General features: G+C 57.4%; 1 protein-coding gene across 9 annotated transcripts in view; it reads left to right on the top strand.

The window, feature by feature from the left end:
* The window catches only part of ZMIZ1 (zinc finger MIZ-type containing 1), a 234,259-nt gene that overhangs the window by 39,319 nt on the left and 173,528 nt on the right, over positions 1–21,412 (top strand). For all 9 annotated transcript variants that reach the window (XM_078434463.2, XM_078434460.2, XM_078434459.2 and 6 more), the window contains exon 2: positions 7,719–7,842. The gene's annotated coding sequence lies outside the window, so the exon portion shown is untranslated. The remainder of the gene's footprint in view (positions 1–7,718; positions 7,843–21,412) is intronic.

The following is a 21,412-nucleotide window of genomic DNA, read 5'->3' as shown; positions in this document are numbered from 1 at the left end:
CTCCCATAAGACATCTGGACTGCTCTGGCCCAGATGGCCTCGGCTCTCAGTGACCAGTGGCTGTGGGGTGAAGCAGATGGCCAGCGAGGGGCGGGGCCCCCCTCAGGCCTGAGCCAGGCGAGGCCAAGTGGCCCACACAAGGCCAGAGCCCGAGACTTTGGCACCAGGCACTCGGAGCTCTCGACTCGAGAGTTAATGATTCATTTGTGGCCAATTTCTGCTGGCCATTGCCTGGAAATTCCCAAGCCTGCCCCTTCCATCGGCTCTGGGAGCTCCAAGAATACAGTCTCATTTACACTTGGCTGAGGACATCTCACCCACTATCCAGGGAATGGCTTTTAAAATTAAAGCAGGAGTGATGCAGGTTAGCCATTAGGAATAACTGATTATGGGTGGTAGGCCAAGGGCTGGAGTGGTTGGTTTGTATGCAGTAAAGTTAGAGGCCCCTCTCTAACCCCATGTGCCAAGTGTTCACAGTGCCCCCCCCCCCCCGTCTGGCTCAGAGAGGTGTGAACGGAATCCAGTTTAGTGTAATGTGGAAAGGGGTTGCAACGGTTACCAGGGGGAGGAAATAGAGCTTGACCCAGAGCAGGACTTGGCTACGTGGAGAAAGCTATAATACATGCAAAGGCCCTGGGGCATGAAAGTCCAAGGGAAGTTGTTCAGGGAGGTTGAGTAGTTGTGGTGTGGCTGGAGTGTGGAGAGTGTGAAAGATGTCTAGAAGCAAGGACTCAACTCACAGGTAAAGGGCTTCGAGGACTTGGGAGGACCTGGCAATGAGAAGTCAGGACCTGAGCAGGGAGAGGTGCGTTTGATTTGGGTTTGGGGGGTCATTTACCCGTTCGTGTCTTGATTCTGCCGGTCGGCAAACCTTTCTTGGCACCCTGGTCTGTGCCAGGTCAGGCCCAAGCCCTGCATAGGTCCCTGCACCTGGGGGGAGGTGGGCTAGAGAGAGGGAAGGGGTTACGGGTAGTGATCCGGGGGGGTGGGGTTGCTGAGAGGGTCAACGTAGAGACAGGGAGATGGCCGATGACTTTTTTAGACCCACCCGGCCCCGCCACCCCAAGTCTTCAGGTGAGCAAGGCGGGGGTGTTGACGTGACTTTGAGGGACTGTGTGTTCCTCGCAGACTGGACAGAGAGCCTGGAGGTTACCCCTGTGCTGTATGACCACGTGGTCCTACTGAGTCCGAATGCGTATCTGTTGCTTCGCAGATGAGCAAACGGAGGCCCAGAGACGGGAGGGTCAGTGCCGTCCCCCTCTCCTAGTCCCGGCTGGCTGCACACATGTCCCAGCCACCCACCCACCCCCTGCTGATTTAAGGGTGTTTCTCCAAATCAGGCAAAAGAGAGCAGCCTGATCCTGCAGGTTGAAACGTCCGGGGGCTTGGGGAGGAGGCTTCCTTTCTATCTTCAACTTCGCAAGTTTAATTTCTTCTGATTATTTCTTGACAGTCCCAGGCGTTGGTGGTAAACAGCGCTCTCCCCAGAATGTTTCCCTGTGACAGCAGCTTTCTCTGGCGAGGGTGCTATCAACACTTGGCAGGACCTCTTCCCGGCTCCTGAGAAGTGAGAGCTTCTGTCAGGCATTCAAGAATGCGGCTCTCCTGGTGTGCCGGGCCAGCAGGGGCCTTGTCTCTTTGTTCCCCGAGGCCGCCAGTAGCCCAGCCTGGCCTCAGAGCCTCAAATGGCCCCCGGTTGTAGATGGTTCCCAAGAGGAGAGGCGGGGCAGTATCGGGTTATCTGCCGGCTCCCCGAGCCCTGGTGCCTGGGTCCTTGGCACAGCTCAGCGGCTGCAGGGAGCTCATCTCCAAAGGGTAGTAGCTCTGCCAGACCCGTCTGTGGCCGGGAGACCAGCAGTGTCCCGGCTCTGTGGCCTCCATGGCCTGCGTCACACTGGCTTAGGTGTCCTGAGTCAGAAGCAGGAAATGGATCTGCGTACGGGGGTGGAGGTGCCGTTGCCCTGTTGCCCTGGGTAGCTGGGGTGAACCCTAACCTCCTGCCTGTCCACGCTATGGGGGGCCTGGCCTGGGTTTGAACAGTGCCTGGAGGAGAGGCTGCAGTGACAGCCAAGCCCCTAACCCCACATGGCCGGTAACTGCCACTGAGACATGCAGAGCTGTTGACAGGATCAGTGCTCAGACACAGGCCCAGCTAGGCTACAGTGCCTTTGCTCGTGCTTTCCTGGAATGCCCCTCCCAGACTCGTCCTCTGGACGAGAATTTACCCAAGAATTACTTCTTTGGCCAAGCCTTCCCCTGAAAATCGCCACCCCCCCCCCCCTCCAGCCGAAGCTGTCCCCTGTTCCCGTGAGCCACCTGCTGGACCTCCATCACGGCCCCTAGCACGATGTAGTGTGACCCCCCCTTTCCCTGCAGAGGGCCCCCACATTTACCGGTGTGGGTGCGTTGAGCTTACTGCTGCTCCGTGGTGCCTGTCATATAGTAGGCACTCAGGAAAAGCGGGCTGGATTTAATGAAGGGGTTCCCAAAGGCTGTGTTGGAGTGTCCCTTTGTTAATGATGCAGTAGAGAGAGGAAGAAGGAGTTTGCCAGCAGAGAGGCTGACCTCCCTGTGCCAGGCCCGCCCCGCCCCCCCCTCCACGCAGCCTGGGCCCCCATAATTGCTGGGGGCTGCTGCGGACCCCTCCCCGCCTCCATGCAGCCCAGCGCCTTCCTTGCTGGCAGGAGCCGACTCCCTGGGTTGGCCGTGTGATCACTCTCCAGAAAACACCCCAGTGGAAACTGCATGAATGATTGATAAGAGCTGAGAGCTGTTTAATTTTTTCCCCCTGTTTAATGGCTATCAATAATTTAATACGCTCTCTGTATGTTTTTAAGAAATAGCACCCATTTTGCCGTCTCCGGTTTAGCGGGCTAAATGATTTAAGTGTTGGAAACGGGCTCTGAGGATGGAGGTTGAGCGAGTCAGAGGAATCTGGAGCCTGGGGGTGGGGGGAGGCGGGTTCAGAGCCACCAGCGGCATCGGTGGCCTGGGTGTGCGTGTGCGTGTGTGTGTGTGTGTGTCTGTGTGTGTGTGTGTGTGTGTGTGTGTGTGTGTGTGTGAAGGTGGGAGGGAGGGAGGAGGGAGGGGGCGGGTAAAAGCCAGCGCCTCTCTGCTAAGAGCAAGATAATTGCTTTTCCGGGTCTCACCAAGCAGCAGCTGAACAGCTGTCAGCTCGCTGCCCCCCCTCACCCCAATGCTGAGCTTTTCTGGATGACTCTGGGGGGCCCAGGGGGGGCTAGAAAGGAGTTTCAGCTAGGACCACTGTGGGCTCAGAATCCCCCCTCCCCCTGACATCTTTGCCCCCTTCTAAAGCTTTTAAATCATTTTTATTTTAATGATGCAGTTCGGCTGCTGCCAGCCGTGGCTTCCAGATGGGGTGGGGGTGGCACTGGAGTGGGGAGCTCAGAGTCACTAATCTCGGGGCCCAAGGGGACCAGGAAGGTCATCTGCCAGTGCTCCCCTAAACTTTCCAGATGCAAAGGATCACCTGGGAGGACTTGTTAAAAATTTAAATTTCTGGGCTCCATTCCAGAGCCACAGACGTCCATTCTCCAGGGAGAGAGGCCTGGGAAGCTGTGGGTTTACCAAGCAGCCCAGGTGATCCTTATCATCAGAGGAGTTTGGGAAAGAGAGAGTCCAGCTCTAGTTCCGACGCTTACAGCACCCACAGCACCACGTGGCCACTCCCTCTGTTGGCACCCCTCTGGGGACAGTGCACTCACCACTCTGTGAGATCGCACACCCACCTGTGGAAAGTGTGCTCCAGTCCAGAATCCCTTCTGCTATTAGGCTGGGCCCACTTAGCTGTCCGTGTGTGTGTGTGTGTGTGTGTGTGTGTGTGTGTGTGTGTGTGTGTGTAGTTAACCTCTGCCGCAGGACAGATTCCCTCTCCTAGGCCCTGGTGTCCTGCCCTCTCCCATTCAGGCCATCCCCTGGCTTATCTACGCCTCTCTGCTGGGCAAGGAGCTTCCTGTTGTAGCAAAGCACTCTGGGTATCAGAGAAAACGTCCAGGGTAGCCCGGGCGTGGGGGTGGGGAGGGCTGGGCAGACACCGTCACTGGCACAGTGGGGGCCCAGAGGGAGGCAGAAAGAGACCTGGGCCTCCCAATCGTCTTGGCCTGTCAGGGGCCAGTCCTGCTGTGGAGACAAAGATGTGACTCATCAGAGATCGTCGACTCAGCCAGACCTCTGGATGCCAGTGAGGGAACTGAGGACTCCCCCAAGGTCACATGTCCATGAAGAACAGAGAGCTGCAGAGATGGCGCGGGGGGCCCAGAGAGGGGCATCGAGGATCGAGGCCCTGGTGCTGGGGGTCATCTGAGACCCCAGTCACCCAAGGGCCGGGAGCCGGGGCCGAGTGGGGGTTCCTCCTCACCAGGCGCTGAGAGAGACAGGTCAATACCTCCAAGGGTTTCGAGTAGAGCCGATGCCCCATCTGTCTGGCGTTTCAGCACTTCCTCTGCTTTGCCTGGCCGTTTGCATTGTTTCCGCAGAGATGAACGCCCGACTGCACGCCAGCCTTGCTCTTTTATTTTACTCGACAATTAAGAGGGAACGAGCGGTACGCATTTCACAGGTGTTACCGTCGACTGCAAAATGGGGCAACCCCCCCCGAGCTCTCCTCCATTCTGTAGACCCTCTCTGTACCCCCAAATTCAGCCCCACCCTCAATCTATGTGGGAGAAGCCTGGGTCCCGGGAGATGCGGGCATACAACCCATCTTGCGATCAGCACTCCCCCAGGGCCCCGTCACCCCCTGAAATCTGCTCTGGTCTTCACGACGTCACTCTGGGGTGGGGGGAGGTCTCGTCACCTAACCCTGACAGGGCTCCTGGTTGCAGAGCTCTGAGAGCTGGGGAGACAGAGCCAAAGACTTCTCCGTGCTCAGGAAGACTCAGCCCCAGAGAGAGAGCTGTGTGAATCTGGATAGCTGGGCAAAGCCTGGGGCAGTCAGGGAAGGCTTCCAGGAGAAGGTGCCACCTGCCCTCAGGCTTGAATCGTGGAGGGAGGAGGAAAGGCATCCCGGGTGCAGAGGTATGAGGTGGCGCGGTGAGTGTGTGGGGGGAAACATCAGATGAGTAGGGCAGGGGCTGGGCTGGTGAGGTGGGAGGACCAGGGCTGGGCTGGATCTGGTCTGCCCAGGTGGAGGACTCCACAAGGTTTGTGTGTTTTTCAGCTTCATCCATGCAGACGAGTGTGCACATCCTAAGTGTACCTTGACCAATCGTACGAAACGAACACGGTCATGCAACCACCACACAAATCGAGAAACAGAACATTCCAGACCCCCTAAAATCCCGTGTGCCTCCTCCCACTCACTGCTTCCCCTCCAGGGTAATGACTCCTGATTTCCAACAGCATGCTATCTGTTCCCTATTGCTGCCCAACAAACCACCCCAAAACATAGTGGCTTAAAATAAACGACCACCATCGATTATGTCTCATAATTCTGTGGTTTGCCTGGGCAGTCCCTCTGAGGAGTCCCTTGGGCTCGCGTGACTCCAGTCACCTGAAGGGCCGGCTGGACTGGAATGGAAGGTTGGTGATGAGCTCAGTCACATCTGGCCATAGGCGCTGGCTGCTGGCTGGGCGGCCTCCGTACAGGAGACCGGCCTCCGACAGGGCCAAGGCCATAAACTGCACGCCCCTTAAAGCCTGGCCTCCGTAAGTCCTAAAATGTTCCTTTCACTGAATCCTATTGGCCAAAACCAGTCTCAAGTCCAGTCCACATTCAGGGGGTAGAGAATAGACTCTCCCCTCTTGCTAGGAGTTGCTCTGGAAAAGAATGTGCTGCCATATTTAGTCCACCACAAGCACAGAGTAGATTTGCCTGCTCTTGACCTTTCTATAAATGCACCCCTTAAGGGTGTTCTCTAGTGTGTCTGGCTTCTTTTGGTTGTTACGTTTGTAAGATTTCTCTGTATTATCGGACACGGTTGCAGATCATTTGTTCTCATTGCTGTGTGGTGTTCATTCCATTGTATGGATGCGCCAGTTTATCTCTTCTGTGGTTGATGGCCATTTGGAAAGCTTTGGGGGTTTTTTGGCCATGATGAATCGCACTGCTCCGAACATCCTCGTACACGTCTTCGGGTGCCCACATGCACACGTGTATGTAGAAATGGAGGGGTGCCTGGGCGGCTCGGTGGGTTAAGTGTCCGACTCTCAGTTTCGGCTCATGTCATGGGTTTCGGCTCACGGTTTCGTGGGCTTGAGCCCCACGCCGGGCTCCGCGCGGACAGTGCAGAGCCTGCGTGGGATTTTCTGTCTTCCTCCCTCTCTGCCCCTCCCCTACTCGCCCTGTGTCTGTCTCTCTCAAAATAAATAAATAAACTTAAAAAAAAAAAAGATGAAGAAATGGAGTTGCTGGGTTGCTGATAAGCCACAGGGTGGGAGATACCTCCAAACTATTTTCCAAGCTGGTCACCAGTGCATGTTCCATCAGGAGTGTTTGGGAAGCCTGCAAAGGCTTTGTGGAGGGGAGTGAGCTCTCAGTGGGGCTTTTGGAAAAGTCTCCCCCTGGTTGAAGATCACTGAGCCTGAGGCTTTCTATAATGTCCCCTCCGGGCCCACCTTGAGCCATAGGCCTCCAGGCTGGGGGACGTAGGGCCATCCGATCAGATGACCTGCCTGGTCCCCCAACACTCAGGGAGGCTGGGTGCCTGCAGCTGGAGGGGATTGCCATGGCGGTCTCCATCCGTGACAGCTCTGGGCAGTGGGCAAGGGAGTCCCCAGAGAGACTGGGGCCTGCTTCTGGCTTTGGCTCTCTCTTGCTGTGGGACCCTGGGAGGAAACCCTTTCCCCATCAAGGCCTTGGTTTCCACATTCGTGAATCAGCAGAGAAGGGTATCACCATCACCAAGTCTCTTGCCTCTTACCAACCTGAGCCTTGTATTCTAGAATCTAACAGGGGGGAGGGCATCAGGAGGCCCTTGGAGAGCTCAGCGGGCTTCCTGATTTCAAGACACATGTCGGTTGGCCAGTTTTGTTCCTCTTGTTCACCAAACACCTTCATCGCACTGTCTGTCTGTCACTCACTCGTCTGTCCGTCCATCCCTCCAGCGGTCGCTGGCCTTGCGAGCCTCAGAGGATAAACTAGATCTCATTCCTGATGTCCGGGAGCTCTGCCCAGGGAGGAAACAGGCCTCCAGAAAGCCGGAGAAGACCCGGTCAGCCAGACCCCAAGCCCCTGGGTGATGAACAAAGAAAGAAGGGGCAGGTCAGGGAGGGCTCTGTGGAAAGGGCTCAGAAAATTACACAGAATTTGTAAGGAAAGGGCTCACTTCACTTGAGCAGAGTCTCCAAGGCCAGCAGGGCTTTGGAAGACAGAGGAGTGGAAGAAAGGGCTCTGAGCGGAGCACCAAACTTATCCCAAGGCCGGGGTCCCGGGGTCCTGGGGTCCCGTGGTCCCGGGGTCCCGGCCGGCTGCAGCACAGTGGTCTGTGTGTACCGGGGTGCTGGTGCTGTGGCGTGGGGTCGCAGAGGGGCAGCCCCCCATGCCAGGGCTGGGGCCAGGCCTCTAGCACGAAGTCCGGGAGACAGGCCCTTGCCGGGGAGGGGGCGGGCAGCGCCCAGCTTCTGGAACGGCTCCTCTTCGGTGCGCCAGGTCAGCCGGAGGAGCCCAGGCGGGCAGAGCCTGCCGGTCAGTGGAGCGGGTGGGAGCTGCCGGGAAGGTTAGCTTGAAGCTCACTGTGCCCCCCCGGTCTGTCCCGCAGGACTTGCAGCGCTGTGCCCGGCCACGTCGGACCGCGGGAGCCACAGCCGTCTTCCCTCCTCGGCCTCCTTCCCCTGACGCTCTGAGCAGCCTCGAGTCCTGGCCATCCGCAGAAGCCTTCGCAGGTGAGCGGGCCGGGCTGGCCCCTGCTGCGGCTCACACCAGCCGGCGTGGGTCCTGGGGAGCGGGCGACTGGGCTGTCACCACTGAGGCACGAGGGGATGGGGCTCACCTCCTAGTTTTCGCTTCTTCCCTGGCCTCCTCCTCTCAGACGGAGCCAGACGGCGGAGGGGGGTTGCGCCCTGGGCTGGGACTTTGAGATTTGGATGTATTCTTTCTCCAAGTCCCACGTAGCCTTAAGCAGTCCCGTGCTTCCGCTGCTGGCGGCCTCGGCCCTCTCATCTATACGTGAGAATAATAATGCTGGGTCTGCCGACATGCTGAGCATTTCACTGTGTGCCAGGCACCATGCTAAGTGCCGTGTAGCTATTAATTCCTTTCATCTGCACACCAACCTGTGAGGCGGGTGCCTGGTATCCTCTCCATTATATAGACAAGAAAACTGAGGCTTGTGGGTTGGGAAGTAACTTGCCCAAGGTCCCATGTCTGGCTGAGCCTCCCGTGGGGTTCACCTTTGGCTCTATATGGCCCCTAATCCTTGGACCATTCTGTCCCTGGCCTTGCCCACCTCTGCTAGCCTCTTCTTGGGGGGCAGGAGCTGAAGCAATCCCGGGGTCTTCAGAAGTGCTAAGTCCTAACCCACTCGAGGCAAAGGGAGGGGACTTTTACAAGGTAAGTGTGACTACAGATGTCTGGGGTCGTGACTCATTTGTGGATGTGATGTGACATGGACCAGGCCTGGCCTCTGGGGTCACCAAAGTGACACCTGTGGCCCCTTCTAGAGGAGGGGCATGTTGGCTGGGTAGGGTTCTCCCTCTCTTGGCTTCCCTAATTCAGTTTCCCTAGCTTGTATTAAGCACTTAATATATGCCAGGCATGATGTCAGGCCCCAGGATACAGGGGAAAGGGGCTCATCTCATTCTGCGCTCCGGCGGAGAAGCAGGGAGATCACAGCAGATGTCGTGTGAGCCCCGTACCAGTGGAGCAGACAATGTTCAGAGGTTAGAGGGGGGCATTCTGGGGGAGGTAACTCAACAGTGACGAGCGTTGTGGGGAGACAGGAACAGGGGATAGGTAGGAGAGCCTGGCAGGATGGGAGATGAGGTTGGCAAGGGGATGGGAAAATTATAAAGGGCGACAAATGCCAGGCTGGAGAAATAGATCCCCAGGGCAGTGGGGAGCCATGGAGGGTTCTGAGTCAGGTAGGTACCTAATGAAGGTGGCTGCGTTGGAGAGGCCATTGGAAAGACCCTGCTGGAAGCAGGGGGACTAGTGGGACTCTCCCAAGCCACAGCAAGAGGTCAGATGCCTCAAGTAGGGCCAGAGCAACGGGCACAGACAAGGAGTGAAAATATAACACCCCAAGGCAGGGAAGTTGTCAGGATTGCAGTTGGCCAGGGTGGGGGTGGGGTGGGGGGGTGGGGCATGAGGGTGGGAAAGCTGCCAGGATGTGGGATGGGGGTTAATGATAGAGTGAGCATGGGGAGTCTGGCATCCAGGAAGGCTTCTTGGAGGTGGTGGGCCAGGTATCTCTGAGAGAGCCAAGATTTTCACGAGGAGGAGGATGATTTGAATGGCGTTATAGTTACACGCGGGCTTCATGTTCTCATGAAGAAATATTGATACACACAGAAGTCCCAGAAGATTCTCCCCACCCACAGTCATACCCATAACCATGAATGCAAGTGCACACACACTCGTGCACACAGGTGCACACATGCTTACAAACCTGTCCATGCATGCTCAGGGGATACAGCTGTGCGTGCACACCCGTACATGAATGGTCACGCGCACAGATGCACGCAGCAAGGTAAGAGGAGCACTCCCTCGCATGCATGTGTACACAGACATCACTCACGCATGCTCCAAACATACACGCGCGCACACAGATAGACTTGCATGCACATACGTGCTCGCAGGCACACGTTCACAAACCGCATTGACTCCCCAGCAGAAAGGCACAAGCTCTCACGGCACACACATGCCCACACACGCGCAGGGATGCCTTCACGTGCACACACAAGGAGGGATGTGTTCCAAGGAGAAGTAGCTATTCAGGGATCGGTAGCTTCTCACCTGTCAAAGCTCCCAGGGCGCTGGGAGTTGCGGGTTCTGCCTGGTGCGGGAGGTTAGCCCCTGTGTGGGGAGGAAATCTGGGAAGGACTTGCCGGGTTGCCGTGGAGGGACAGGGCGGACCAAGCGTAGAGCCTGGCTCTTGCAATGTCCCAGAGAAGTAAAAGTTCATTCACTGGCCCTTCCCTCCTCCCCCAGTAAGCGTCCATCAGAATTTACTAGAATCGGGACCGGCTAGTGGGAAACAAAAACGAGGGGCTCATTGTTCAAAATGATTACGGATTTCAAGACGATGGCGGCAGCACGTGAAACCAAGAGTGAGTCCTTCTAAGCGTGGGGCCCTGTGCAGTTGCCCGTGAAGCCAGCCCTGCCCGTAATAGGGGTAGTGGTCATGGGATTAAGTGCCAAGAACTGAGTTTGGATGCTGGCTCCACCAGTAGAGACCTCGGGCGTGTCCCCTGTCACCTGTGGGAGCCTCGTCTGCCAAGGGGGGAGATGTCGAGCTCTTCAGAGCAGTGCTGGCATCCACGTCGTCCCCCGCAGCCCGTGACGGTGGCTTCGGTTAGGGTGGGATTACAGCCCCTCTGACAGGCAGTGCTGTTCAAGGATTCCCTGACCTCTGGCAGCCTAGTTCTTCTGTGCTTTGCCAAACCCACCATGGCAGGGGGCGGTGGGACGGCTGCTCTGTGTTTTATTTGCAAATCTTCTGCCTGGTCGTCTTTTGCACACCCGTCTCTGCTTGGCAAACTCACTCCTGTAGGTCAGAAGCCACGGAGCCTTCTCTGAGCCCGGCCTCTATCTCCCAACCTTTGCCCTGGGATCCCTCCAGGAGTCACCGTGACCTCGTGCACTGTAGACTTCTTTATCGTGTGCAAAGCCCTTGCACACTCCGTCAGGCCACTGAGCAAGCCCTGTAGAGGTCCTGTTCCCGTTTGCTAAACGGGGAACAGAGGCTAGTGCCTGGACCCAGGTCAGGTCCACAACAGGCAGAGGCGCAGACAGTGGCGACAGAGGGAGGTCGCTGGGCTCTTTCGGTATTTTGGAAGACTGGCTTTTCCCCCTGGTCAAGAGCTCCAGCCTCTGGTGGAGCTGGAGGTCTGGCCAGCTAGAGTAGACAAAGCCCCACCCCTCTTCCTCCCTGCGGGTGACTTGGCCCAGTCCCCACAGCCAGGCAGACTGGAGCCAGATATATGTGGCTCCGGAGCTCGAGCGAGTCCCACATCAGGCAGAGAGGTGAGAGGGTCCCGGCTGGTCTGGGCCATACAGCCTACAAAGGGTGGACACAGAGAGAGGGTTTCTGGCCGGGGGCATGACAGCTGGTCCCACGTGGCCAGCACTCTGTAAAAGGTGCTCTGAACACCCGTGGTAGATGAAGGCAGAGGGCACTGACACGATCAAGGGTATGAACTCTGGGCCTCAGCTTTGGGCCTAGCTCTGCCGCTCCTCTGTGATGCCAGATTAGTGGCTTAACCTCTCTGTGCTCGTTTCCTCGGTGTTAACGTAGGGATAAGAATAGGACTTACCTCACTGCGTTGTGAGGAATCCAGGGAACTAAGCCATGTGAATCCTTGCGACGGTGCCTAGAACATGGCTAGCGCTCCACAGCATACGGCTTGATGGTGGGCGAGCAGCTGGAGGACGGTGACAGAGCTGACGCGAGTGCTGTGGACACATGGAGGAGGGTGGTGACATGGTCGGTGTCATTTAAGAAAGGACGTAGGGAGACAGCAGGATGGGGGTTGGGCTGGATTTGAGTTTCATGTGAGGTAATCGCAAACAGTTGTCGATCACACCTCTGTGGGCAGGGACCTGGGGTGACGGCCACACTCCCTGGCCAGCCCCTTCAGCCCCTGGTTTGTGGCTTCATGCTGCCACCATGCATACCCATCAGCTGTCAGTCAGCAGACTTCCAGGGTTACGTGGTGCAAGACGGGTTCGGGGCTGGCTGCAGAGACCTTGAATGCCAAGCCCAGCTCACAGCGGGCCTGGCCAGGGCCATGCAGAGCTGGCATTCCAGGGTCCCCATGTGGCATGCCTGTCAGTCTTCAGTGCCAGCTGAGAATGCACACCCCACTCTCCTTGCCTGGAATTCGTTGCCTGCAGCCCAGGCCCCTCCACCCCGCCAGCCTCTGCAACCCTGACCCCAGCCTGGAGCTGGAAATAGTTTACAGCCCCCTGATCATTCCTGCCGCAGGTGGGACACTCTCTGGGTCAGCAGAGCGGGGCTACTGCCCTGGCAGGCTCTCTGGGCAGGACTTTGGTCAAGCCTCAGCCCTGCTCACACACCTTCTGTGTGACCTTGAAGCAGCTGCTGCCCTTCTCTGAGCAGTTATTTATTGGGAAGTCAAACCAGAGGCCTGGGACAGCTCAGGGGTCACGCACTGCAATGATCTCAAGGGACTCAGCAACCCAGTGAAGCTGAGGTTATCCTGTTGTACAGATAAGGAAACTCAGAGCACAGAGAGGTTAAGAGGCATACCCAGGGTCACAGAGCTATTGGTACAGAGCTGGGATTCCGCCCAGTCTCATTTGACATTTTATTTGTATTTTCCCCACTATATCAAACTGTCTCGGATAGGTACTTGCATGTTTCTGAGTGATCTGTTCATTCTGTCAGCCAGAGTGTGCTGAACATTTACCAGGCTCCCGTATCGTGCTAGGCGTTGGCATCCAAAAGTGAATCTGCGTTTGAGAAGCTGGGTAAGCACAGCCTTGGGCTTGGATGTCACAGAGTCTCCAGTGCAGAGCACTCTTGGAGGGGGCCCTTGATGGGTGAAGGCAGTAGGAAACGGGAGGAGCAGCTCTTCCCTGACACTAGAGGAGGCAGGCCAGGGGACTGCCTGGAGGAGGAGGCTGGATCCTTACACAGAGGAGTGGAAGACTAAGGTCTTCCTGGGGTCTCCGCACAACTTGGCAGGACTCACCCAGTGGGATGTCCAGTTGGAGAGGAAAATTCATTCAGCCACAGCTGGAGGCAGATGCTGAGGCAGCCCCTGAGGGCCTCAAAGGCTGGGCCAGAGTTTGACCTTGATCCTGCAGAGAGTGGGGAGCTAAAAGGGCTGTTGAGCAGCAGCTCCTCTGTGAAGGACAGGAAGGGAGGGCAGGCTTTGGCCCACTAAGTGGGGCTCCCAGCTCCACCCAGAGACGGTGACAGCAGGGAGGAACAGGGTTAGGGGCTTGTTTACTCCAGCTAGCTGGACCCCCAGCTTCTCCAGGCCATCTTCAGCACCCCAGGCACCTCTGGGCCTCTCCTGGGCCAGGGGCTGGAGCTCTTTACCAGGAGGAAAATGCTGGAATAGGAAGCTGCCCAGGTGCCACCCTCTGTTGGCACCACCTGCACCCCTCCCTGTGCAGAGCGAACCCTAAGTGATGTGGTAGAGACAGAGAGGCCTGAGACCAGCCCAGGACCGTACAGCATCACCGTGGCAGGTGCAAGAGGCCAGCAGGCCAGGCAAGAGGCATCTTTCCTGAGGGTGGGAGGGAAGGTCTAGGGCTCCTTCTGGCTCTCCCAGAGTCCGGTGTGAGCCTCTCCAGTTGGGTGTGATCACCCCTGTAGGTTCACAGAGCTACACATGCGCCACAGGGACCCCTGACCTCGGCCACCAACAGGACTCTCCAAGGACGGGCTGGGATTTGGCAAATTATGCCAAGAAGGATTCCTTGGGTGTTACTCACCATGGCGCTTCTCCCTCCCACTGATGTTTGCTCACCTGGCTCTGTCGGAGCTCTGGAGTTGGTCTCCCTCTGGTCCATAAGCCACACACTTAGGATGAGGACAAGCGCAACCATGCCGTGTCCAAGGCCCCCAGCCTCAGTGACCTTGCAGGGAGGGAGCGGACACTGGGCGGGGCAGCCAGGGTGGCATCTGTGTTGGAGGTATACCATCCCTGCTTTGGAAACATAGCAGGTGTAGACCCTGGCAGGGCCCACAACCTGCAGTGGTGGTAGTGACCTGGCCATGGGGCGCAGTGTTTCTGGAAAGGCAGGACCAACCCCTGAGGGGCTGAGGGCACAGAGATTGGGGCCTGGGAAGTTCTAGGGGTCTGTGGAGGTTCATCCAGAGCCGGCACTGAGAACTTGCATGGGGCGCTGGCTCTGTTAAGCCTCTTTTGTATTCCACCTCCTATAATCATGACCTCCTGCCAAGGCTTCTAACCATTAGGCCTTTCTTATCTGTTTAGCAAGAAGTGAGGGCTGGAGATTGCAGGCCCAGATGCCAGGGCAGAGAGAATGCTCTGGAGTCAGGGCCCTATTTGAAAGCCGACAATCTACATGGGGGTGAGAAAGGAAAATAGATTCAGGGAACTAGGGACCACTCCTGTCTCTTGTCCGCCCTTTGCTGAGCCACAGCAGGGTGCCCAGAGGCCTACAGTCTAGGACACTGGATTTGCAGGTATCTAGGAAAAACATCTGGGCTCCAAGGGAGTCTAGGGTCAAAGAGGGCTTCCTGGGGCTCCTGGGTGGTGTCTGACTCTTGATTTCAGCTTACGTCCTGTTCTCATGGTTCCTGAGATTGAGCCCCTCATCGGGCTCCGTGCTGATAACATGGGGCCTGCTTGGGATTCTCTCTCTCTCTCTCTCTCTCTCTCTCTCTCTCTGTCTCTCTCTCTCTCTCTTTCTCTGCCCCTCCCCCATGCACACTTTCTCTCTCTCTCAAAATAAATAAATGAACATTAAAAAAAAAAAAAAAAAAGAGGCCTTCCTGGAGGAGGTGGAGCTCCAGCCGGACCCTGAAGAATGAACGTGACTATGAACTGAAAGCATTCCAAGCAAAGGGACCAGCTGAGCCAAGGCCCTGAGGCAGGCACTCAGAGTAGGGGTGAGGGGCAGATCAGCGGGCTGGATGGAGGGCACAGACTGGGCAGTGAGGAAGTGAGTTGGACATGCCCCCTAGAGGCCAGATGGCAGAAGGAGGAGGAAGCTTGCACTTTGCTTCTAACTTACTAAATCCCTGAACAGATTCCTGCCGTACTTCCATTCCTCAGTTTCCCTCAGATCTCCCTGGACTTCCAGACACAGCAGGGCAGTGTCTCAGTGGAAGGGCCTGCCTTTGGGGAGGCTGTGGGCAGGTGCCAGGATCCTAGGCTCCCTGGGAGTTGGCGGGCAACTGGGCAAGGGCACTGGTGCTGGACCCAGGCCTTCTCTTTGGCTGGGGAGAGCTGACCTCAGACTCCAGGGGCTTGCCAGGAGTCTCCCCCAGCCTGGGAGGAGGGGAGATCGGGCCCTCTGGGGCAGACCCTCCTATGGGCTAAGGATCTGGCTCCCAGAGCAGACTCTGGAGCTGAGAGTTTGGAGGGTGGGCCTCCCCTGTCCTTCCTGTCACCAACTACTGCTTTTCTTCTCTCAGAGAAGGGGGGAAGGGGTGGCCATCCACAAGGGCATGGGCCAGCTCAGAGCCGGACATAAGGAGGTGATCGTTTGAGCCCTGCACGCCCGTGCCAGGCCTGTGATGCGTCGCGGGCTCTGTGTGCTGGTGCCCTTCTGAGTTCAGGCCCTCCCTGGAGCCCTGGGCTCAGCCCAGGTTGTGTTTGCTGTCCCTCCACTGACCCACAGCGGCCTTTCTCACCCTCTCCCTATGAGCAGGGTGGTAGCCACAGGCTCTTCGATTCCTAATACCCAAGACTGAGCAAATCTCCCCAGCAGTTTGCACAGCGGCCAGCTCAAGCCCCGTCAGCCCGGGCCTGGCCTGGGTTCCCGCTTGGGAAGCCCAGAACTGTCTTCTGCAAGAATACAGCAACCACCCACAGCAGGAAGGGCAAGCCGCCTTCATGCAAAGTCTCTTCATGACCCCGGCTCCTCTCACCCTCGTAAATAATGAAATGGTGGGCTTTGTGGGGGCCCGTTTTGTAGAAACTGCAGTTCTGGAAGAGAAGGTAGGAGACTTGGCCAGGGTCATGCCGTCAAGCCAGAGCTCAAACCCAGGGTCCTAGGCCCCTAGTAAAGCTCCTTTGGGGACAAGCCAGTGTTTTCCGTTCATGCCAGAAGGCAGATGTGCCAGGGCCTAGAGGATGTGGAGGAAGGGAGACCCACCCTGGGGGCCCAGGGGCCCAGGAGCCGAAAACACACAGGGGACTGTCTCTCTTCCTTGCCTCCAGCTACTTTAATTGGCTGGGTCTGCCAGTGTAGTGACATTTACCTGGTGGGGAGGAGGGCCTCCTTCCTCTTGAATCAAGATGCTAAAAATAACTAGGCCCAGCTTCCCGGGGCCCCTGCCCAGCCAGCGCCTGCCTGCCCACCTCAGCGATCTTTTTCCTGGGTGCTGGAAGCTAATTGCTTTGTGAGCACGCGGTTCCTGGCGCTGAGGACTTCCTAGGGTTCGTGGCAGGAATGGCATTGCTCACTCGGCTCCGAAAGACTGAGAGGTCTCTGCAAGGCCTACCTGACCCCCAGGTATTGAAGCAATGGGCCCCTCCCCGAACCCCTGCACCCACCCCCTTTTTCCCCGGGTGCAGTAGTACCCTGCCAGGCTGGCCACCCTACCCCTACGTGTTTGGGCCCCTTTCTAGAGCTGCCAGAGTTTCTCCAGGGTTGCCTGAACTCTAAGGGGAGGGGAGGCTGTGCCCCTCATCCTCAGAGTTATCTGGTGCCCACCTCAAGTCCTAACACGGACATACAAGTCGTGGCCGCCTGCCTTCCTGCTGCCTGTTCGTCCTGTTACATGATCAGCCAAGAGGAGCCCAGGCTTTGGAGCTGGACATGTTTAAATCCAGCTGTGCAACCTTCGCAAGTTTCTAAGCCTCTGTGTTCTCATCTGTGAAGTGGGCATCATCAGTGATCTGGTCGTGTCGTTGTCAGAATGAAATGAGGTAATTTGCAGAGTGGCAGATGAAGACGGCTGGGCCCGCAGGGCCACTAGGAGGCCTGAGTACCTCTGGGGGCTTTCCTTTCTCTTCCCTTCCTCTTGCTATGGTATCAGCAGGCCCTAGTAACCTAATAAATTTGGTTGATGTGTTCGGACCGGAGGGGACAGTCTTGATCCAGACTGAGGATCAGGGACTCAGTCTCCCTGGGAGCAGGGGTCCCTTGCCTGTTCCTACGCGGCCCCAGAGCAGCCTGCTAGGCCTGCCCCGCCCGTGTGTTTGTCTACTTCTTGCCCTGGGTCAGTGTAACCAGAATTGTGTTGACACTGGCCTACAGGTCCCTGGCTGTGGGGTCAGCCCCGTGGAAACAGAAGTGGTTCTCTGAGCTCTGTATTTGCTAGCCGTGGGCACCCAGGCCAGTGGCTGAGCTCATCCGTGAGTTCTGCATGTGAAAATGGGGGTAGTAATGGCCCCTGCCCCGTAAGCGCTGTGAGATTAAACTGGCACAGATATACAGTGGGGTCTGGCTCGGGGAGAGCACTCAGGGTGCATTAGCCAGTCCTCATGGTAGTAAGATAGCAGGAGCCGTCGGTGGTAATAACCGTGGCCACCTGCCATTTGTTGAATGGTTAGTTTCGGGTGCTGTGTCAGGTGCTAAGTACTTTACGTACGTTATTTAACTTCATCTTCATGGCAGCCGTGCACAAGGTGCTCTTATAAGCATCGTGTTCCAGATGAGGAAACCGAGGCACAGAGAGGTCACGTACAATCTGAAAGTGGTAGAACTAAAAACCCGAACTTAGGTTCAGCCCTGCTAGGGTGACCAACAGTTAGGGTTGGCCTGGGACCACCCCGGTTTTAGTACCAGGAGTTCCGTATCCCACACACCTCTCCATTGCTGGCACACCAGGACAGCTGACCATGCGAGCCCCATCTAAATCCTAAGCCCTGCCCGCCCCTCTGGACTCCCTCCTTGGTTCTGGGGCTGGCTGGTGCACTCTGGGCTCTGGAGGTCCTGCTCCCGCTGGGCCCCTTCCCCCACCTCACAGATTCCACTTCTAGACTGTCCTCTTTGCCCATCCCCCACAGCTTGGCTGCAGTTCCCCACCCCCACCCCCATCCAGCTTCCTCCTCTCCCTCTCTCCCATCTGCCAGCAGGAGGACTGTGGCTGTGCCCCCACCCCCACCCCGACCAGTGTTCACTCTGCCCATTTGCACTAAGGGCTTTGGCACCTCTGCTCCTGGCTTTCTAGAGATGCTCTGGAGACCTCTTCCTTAAAAGAAGGAAGGTGGAGTGAGCCCCCACCCCCAGCCCTGGCCCAGGCAGCCTGGCGAGATCGCACTGGCCCTCCTTCCCGTGAATTGATGGAGGGCACTGCTGACAAAGGAGAAAGGTCAGCAGGGGGACAGAGCTGAGGTGGTGGCAGCCTGCTGGCCGGCACTGCCCTCCCCCATGTCAGGGCTTTCTAGGGGGCGGGGCCCAGTGCTCCTTGGGGTCTGGTCAATTCCTATTGACTCAGGCAGCCACTGGCTCAGCACGGCTGAGCAGCTGGGCCCCCAGAGGGCTAGGGGAGACGCCTGGGTCATTCCTGACACCTCCCTCTCCCTCACCCCCACATCCAACGATCATTCCGACCCCTGACCCATCTCTGGACTTGCGTCCTCCTCACCATCCCCACCTTCTGCTGGCATTTGGGTCTGACCATCTTCTTGCCTCTCAACTACTCAGCCCTTCCCGGCCCTCTGCTGCCCTCCCTGGCTTCCCACTGTCACCAGGAATAAAGCCCAAGTTCCAAGGCTGACATTAAGGCCCTCCTTGGGTTCAGTGAGCCTGCCCAGAGCTGCCTTCGCTGAGGACTTCCGTGTGCCTGTACCCTCCCCACCCTCTGACAAGGGCCTCTCCCAGCCCTCTCTCCCTGCTCGGGTGACTCTCCCTGCAGACATGTCTTTCCAGGGCCTGGCCCACCACTTTCGTCCCCAGGACTCTGTCCTCTGGGGGAGGTTGGAAGAGGTCATCTGTGAGGTAGCAGCACCCTGAGGGCCAAGCCTGCAGCAACAGCCTGTGACCAGGACGCTGGCCCGAGTCGTTGCCCACTCCACGCCTTTCCTCCGACTCCCCCTTAAGCCATCCAGTGCAACTCGTGCCCTAGCTTCCGGAGGGCAGGAGCCACCTGTCTCCCCAGCTCGCACAGGGGCTAAGCCCCAATGAGGGCAGGAGGCACAGTGGTTAGCGTGCAGGCTCTGGGACCCAACCCCAGCTCTATCACCTACTAGCTGTGCGACCTTGGCAGTCACTTAACCTCTCTGAGCCTGAGTGGTACTAATTGTGGGATATGGGTAGTAATAGTCCCTCCTTCTCGGGATGGTGAGAGTCAGTGTAATGACAGGTGTTGAGTATTTGCAGGGCCCTGGAACATTTAACGGATCAATAAAGTCATCTCTCTTCCTTACCATCAGAGCAGGCAGCTACCCTATTCAGGAGATGGGGAGCCTGCCCTCCAAATGGGCTCCTCCTGGTGATTTGGATGGACCTTCCGCTTCTGCCCCCTCACCGCCCCCTCTTTGCCCTTCATCCTGTCCCAGCACTGCTCCCTTACATCCCCTATGACCCCAGGAAACCCAGACCTCCCTGGCTTCGTGCTGTCACCTGCACACCTGCCTTATCCACCCTGTGTCCACAAGATGCCTTCAGAGCAGGGGCCAGGATTTATTATCGGTTTCCCTCGCGGCCCCTCACAGGTGCCTAGAGCACAGCAGGTGCCTAATAGTTGTTTCCCGGGTTGAACCGATGTTCACCAAGCCAAAGTCACCTCTAAGAACAACACAGCAAGGAGCAGCCGGCCCCTGTGCTCATCTGCAAACTGCCGAGGGGCACTTCTGAGCCGGGGGTGACACTAGGTGAGATGCCTGCCCACCCTAGCGTCCTCGGTGCACTCAGGGGAGGCGGGGAGGGGACTGGGGCGGCGCCACGGTTTGACCACCGTGTTAGAAGGGGTTTCGAAGCCCGTGCCTCGTACCGTCCTCTGAACTGTCTTATCTGCCTGGGTCCTTTCCCCACCCCCACGGTTTTCTGTGAAATTGTGTTATTATATTTAAACAAATCAATTCCACTGCAGAGTTTTCCTGTCCTAATGGTGAGTGTGCGGCACAAATACCATTGATCCCTCACAGCCCTGAAAAACAGTTGATGGATAGCACCCGGGCTGGTCTTTGGAGAGGCACTTAGAGCAGCTGTGTGCAGCCCCCTCCGCTCCCCCACACCCACGCCGCCGCCCCATCACGACCCCACCCCACCCCGAATGTCGAGGTTGTGCAATGAAAGGACACCCCCAGCGCTGCCAGGGAGCCGGCCCCTTGTGCTGGTAAAACAATCACACTGCAGATTTTTATTGATCTTGGCCGAAGGCAGGAGCGAGGCTTACGGAGCAGAGAAGGGGTGCGGTGTGATCTTTGTCTTTCCCTACAAGTTCAGAGCTCTGTCCCGAGTGACGAGTGACGGCAGACAGCAGCTCAGGCACCATCTCCAGACCTTGATGGCGCTGCTTTTTATTAAAGGGGCTGGAGGGCTGGCTGGGCTGGGGGAGTGTGAGGGTCCCCTTGATGAAGTCCTTCGGAAATCCTGCTGTTCAAAGTCACCGCACAGGGCTCTGCCTTGCAGGTCACCGTCACGGGCTTGTTTGAGCTTTTTAATGGCCCCAGGTTCGGGCGGACAGGTATTACTACTCTAGTTTAGAGATGGGCAGCCTGAGTCAAGGGCAGTCACTAGAGCAGGGGAAGGGCTGCTGCCTTCTGCGGCCAGAGGAGCCCCAGGCCCTGAACGCTCCCGTCTCCCTCCTGCACCAGCAATGACAGGAAGTTCCTCTGACTACCAGCCTTTCTGCTGTCCCTTCACCTGTTCCTGGGCTTTCTGTCTGTGGAGCCCAGGTTGTCAGCCGGAAGGGCCTACGTGGTCATCATGCAAGGGTCTCACATCGGTACTCCACGGCATGCCACACAAGCCTGTGCACTGGGCCGGGGTAAGGCAGGAGGGAGCAGCAGGGACTGCGGCAAAGGAGAATGCCTGCCTCGCCTAAATCCCTAAAAGCACAGAGGTTTTAATAACTCCGTGCCCATGAAACTGTATGGGATGGGACTGTGGGCTGAATTTGTCACTGCCCGTCCCCCATTCTAGTACAGGCCTTTGTTTGGGAGACAAGAATGTGTGGCCTGGAGTTGAGAGTGGCTCCTCAAGGTCACAGTGCAAGGCCACAGAGCTAGGATTTGGGTCTGGGAGGAGGTGGGGCCTCTGGCAGTGCTGTCTCCCCTCCCCCTGGGCTTGATGAGGCCACCCCAGAAGTCAGGGTTAGGGGGCAGGGCAGGGGGCCCCTAACTGTCCTAGGACAGATAGGCCCCTCACTCAGGAGACCCAAGAGTGGCCCGGTGTGCCTCCCTTCCCTTCACTGTCAGAGCACTTACACCCCCACCCCAACCCCCGCAGACAAACCTCCTGTCCCCTGTAATCAGGTTAGCTTCCTGCTCTGTGCTCCCTCAGCTGAGCTGAACCAGCTGCCTCTAATGGCCTGTGGCTCTCCCCCTCTCCCTGGCTCTGGGGGTGGGGGAGGGAAGGTAAGAAATGAACCATGAGTGGGAAGGGGCTACCTTGCTCTCTCCATTCAGACCTTTCCATGGCTCCTAGGATCAAGTCCAAACCCTTAGCCTGGCA

This window comes from Panthera onca, chromosome D2 (genome assembly GCF_046562875.1).
Source record: "Panthera onca isolate mPanOnc1 chromosome D2, mPanOnc1 haplotype 2, whole genome shotgun sequence".
Taxonomy (NCBI): Eukaryota; Metazoa; Chordata; class Mammalia; order Carnivora; family Felidae; genus Panthera; species Panthera onca.
The sequence above is the reverse complement of the archived record's forward strand: the minus strand, read 5'-3'. Positions and strand labels throughout refer to the sequence as shown.